Here is a 3470-nt window from a genome sequence, read left to right on the forward strand (position 1 = left end):
GGTTAGCGACCGAATTTCAAGAATAATTGTTTTTATTAAATTATCGATCCTTTTAGTAAATTAATATTTTTTAAAAGTTACTTTCAAGTCTTTTTAAACAGAAAATCTAAAAATGGAACAACAAGACACCCTTGCTTCTATGCATAAGTCATGCTTAGAGGAAAGAGGAGGACCAATCACCTTAGGAACCGAAGGAATTCCTGAAATTAGTTCACACATGATTAAACTAGTCAGTATGATCTGTAAATTTCAAGGATTACCAACTGACGATCCTAAATTTCACATAAACAAATTTATCAGTCTGGTTGACTCTTTTAAGAAGGAATCAAATGAGAAAAACATTTTAAAACTTCATCTTTTTCAATATTCACTTTCTGCACACGCTTCAGCATGGTTTGACGCACCTAACCCGAATTCAATCCGTACATGGGAGGATTTAGCCACTAAATTTCTAAACAAATTTTATCCACCCTCCCTGCAAACCTGTTTAAGAAATGACATCACAAAATTTTCTCAAAAAGAAAATGAGTCATTGTGTCTAACATGGAATAGAGTAAAGATGATGCTTAAAATATGTCCGAATCATTTATTAAGTCGGGCAGATATAATCTGTACGCTTTACAATGGTTTGACCAAGGATGATAAGTCTCTCCTAGACATGACCGCGCAAGGCAATTTCATGTCTCGAACAGCAGATGAAGCATGGGATCTCTTGGACACAATAGCTGTACAGCAGGAAGATTGGAACAATGAAGCTGCTGAGAAGGATGACGTCTTCACTCATACGGTAAAAATGCTGGAAACCAGGTTACAAGATCTCACCTTCACTCTTCAAAGTTTACAAATTCCTAAAAACCCTGATGCTACTAGAACCAATCTAAGGTATCCTTACCCTTGATGGGCACACAAACAGCAAAATAGCTCGGATCATAATATAATATTCCCGTTGCACAAACCAACTCTCCACTCTGAGGAAATTTTAGCTGAATTTATGAAAAAGCAATACATGATAAACCTTCAAGTCATAGAATGCCAGAACAAGTTCGACACTTTGATGAAGACTTTTGAAGAATTAATCACTAATTTTCAGCTTACGCTTAAACGATTAACTACTAAAATTGATATAGAGTGTAGTAAGTTTGATGCCCTAATAATTACTAGAGGAGGGAAAGAAAAAACTGTTAATATACCCATACAAGATTTTTCCGATAAGGAACCTGTGTCAATTGACCCTGTCGTCAATCCACCGAAACCTATCTCTCCTAAGGCCCCGAAAATTATTCCGCGCGCCTGCATACCTTTCCCAGGTAGGCTTAGGAAGGAAAATCAAGAAGCACAATTTTCTAAGTATTGGGATATTATTAAAAATCTGCATTTTAATGTACGTCTAGTTGATGCTTTAGTAGAGATGCCGAACTGCGCTAAATTTTTCAAAGAACTGCTTTCAAACAAAGAGAGATTAAGAGAGATAGTTAGCTTGCCCTTAAGTGAAGAATGCTCGTTAGTGTTATAGCATGGAATTTCCCCTAAGTTAGGAGATACAGGAAGATTTACGGTACCTTGCTACTTGCAAGATGTCCAAATTAGCAATGCGTTAGCAGACTTAGGAGCCAGTGTAAACCTAATGCCCTATTCATTATTCAAGAAGCTAGGATTAAATGACTTAAGGCCAACCAGAATGACTATCCAACTCGCGGACAGATCAGTTAAGATTCCTCAGGGAATCGCTGAAGATGTCCTAGTTCGAGTGGATAAGTTCACGTTTCCCGTTGATTTTGTCATTATGGATATTGAGGAAGACACAAAGGTCCCACTCATTCTTGGCAGACCATTCCTAAATACTGCCAAGGCCGTAATTAATATTCACGAGAAATCTCTAAAGTTAAGGGTTGGAGGAGAAGAAATCACATTCAATGTTGATCGCCTCATGAACCATCCTAAGGAAGAAGATGTGAATCTCTCTGATTCTTTTCAAGAACTCGTCAACGAATACCTGGAAGAGACCATGGCTATATGTAGTCAAGATCAAATTTCTAAGGATCTGTTCTTTACACCTCCTAAAGGAAATCTCGACAACCATTCGGCCATAGACCTTAGTCAACACATATCTCCCCTCTCTGAAAGTAACTTTCTTGGCAATACTTTTCAAATAGTACCACTAGGACAAGGCATTCCTTTACCTCTATTAAGGAGAAGACCGAATGAAGAAACAGATTTCATTCCGGTATATCGGGAACCCCAGTCAAGGGAAGACTGTGAGGAGTTTCCCGAACCTACCTACGAAACTAAAGAAGACGTTTCTGAAGAGGAAGCATTAAGAAGGACAATTTCCAGAAATGAGGAACAGATAGCATCAGTGACCGCTACTGAAGAATCAGAATTCCAGGAAAAGTACAACTCGTTAGACCGAAAGGAGATAGCTAGGATGAAGCCATCTATCGAGGAGCCTCCAGAATTAGAATTGAAGAAGTTACCCGACAATCTAGAGTATGCATTCTTAGAAAGAGAATCGCAACTCCCTGTGATCATATAGAAAGACCTCACGCCACAAGAGAAGGCGAAATTAATTCAAGTTTTGAAATCACATAAGAAGGCAATTGCTTGGAAGATCTCCGACATAAAAGGGATCAGCCCCAACTATTGCACCCACAAGATCTTCATGGAAGATGATTTCAAACCATCAGTTCAGAGGCAAAGAAGGGTCAACCCTATGATTCAAGAAGTCGTCAAGAAAGAGGTAATCAAACTTCTGGATGCCGGTCTGATCTATCCCATCTCTGATTCACCATGGGTCAGTCCTGTTCAAGTGGTACCCAAAAAGGGAGGGACGACCGTAATTCAAAATGAGAATAATGAACTTATTCCAACTCGAAAAGTCACCGGTTGGATGGTTTGCGTAGATTATCGTAAATTAAACGATGCCACCAGGAAGGATCATTTTCCATTACCTTTCATTGATCAAATGTTGGAACATCTATCAGGAAATGAATTCTACTATTTCCTAGACGGTTTTTCGGCTACTTTAAAATTCCCCTCGATCCAAAGGACCAAGAGAAAACAACCTTTACCTGTCCTTATGGAACATTTGCCTATCGACGCATGCCCTTTGGGTTATGCAATGCACCGGCTACATTTTAGCGATGCATGGTAGCAATATTCCACGACATGATTGAACGTTGTATGGAAGTCTTCATGGACGACTTCTCAGTTTTTGGTAGTACCTTTAATTCGTGCCTTATAAACCTTGACAAGATGCTCACCCGGTGTGAAGAGTCAAATTTAGTTCTAAATTGGGAAAAATGTCACTTCATGGTAAAAGAAGGGATAGTTTTAGGACATAAGATCTCTAAAGCAGGAATAGAAGTTGATAAGGCTAAGATTGAGATCATTACTAAACTTTCGGAACCTACCACAGTAAGAGCGGTAAGGAGTTTTCTAGGACACGCCGGTTTCTACCGACGATTCATTAA

Source organism: Rutidosis leptorrhynchoides, chromosome 10, assembly GCF_046630445.1.
Source record: "Rutidosis leptorrhynchoides isolate AG116_Rl617_1_P2 chromosome 10, CSIRO_AGI_Rlap_v1, whole genome shotgun sequence".
Classification (NCBI taxonomy): Eukaryota; Viridiplantae; Streptophyta; class Magnoliopsida; order Asterales; family Asteraceae; genus Rutidosis; species Rutidosis leptorrhynchoides.